The sequence below is a fragment of the Lupinus angustifolius genome, chromosome LG04, assembly GCF_001865875.1.
Source record: "Lupinus angustifolius cultivar Tanjil chromosome LG04, LupAngTanjil_v1.0, whole genome shotgun sequence".
Classification (NCBI taxonomy): domain Eukaryota; kingdom Viridiplantae; phylum Streptophyta; class Magnoliopsida; order Fabales; family Fabaceae; genus Lupinus; species Lupinus angustifolius.
In genome coordinates this window covers 19,849,306-19,849,534 of record NC_032012.1, presented here as the reverse complement: position 1 = coordinate 19,849,534, position 229 = coordinate 19,849,306, and positions in this window count along the sequence as shown.

Below are 229 nucleotides of genomic sequence, written 5' to 3'. Positions count from 1 at the left end.
TGAATCAGTAACCCAACTAATCCAAGTGCACTAAGGTAGGAAAAACCTCATCCTAACCATCTCAAACCATCAAGAAATCGCACCTTATCAAACTCATTCCACCCCGTTCCCAATTTTCCACCACATCAAACCCTAGGTTAAGTTTGCCTAAATCCTTCTCTGCTCATTCAACATCAATTCGGGTTCAACAATTACAATGGAGCAAGGTCGCACAAAAAGGGTCAAGACT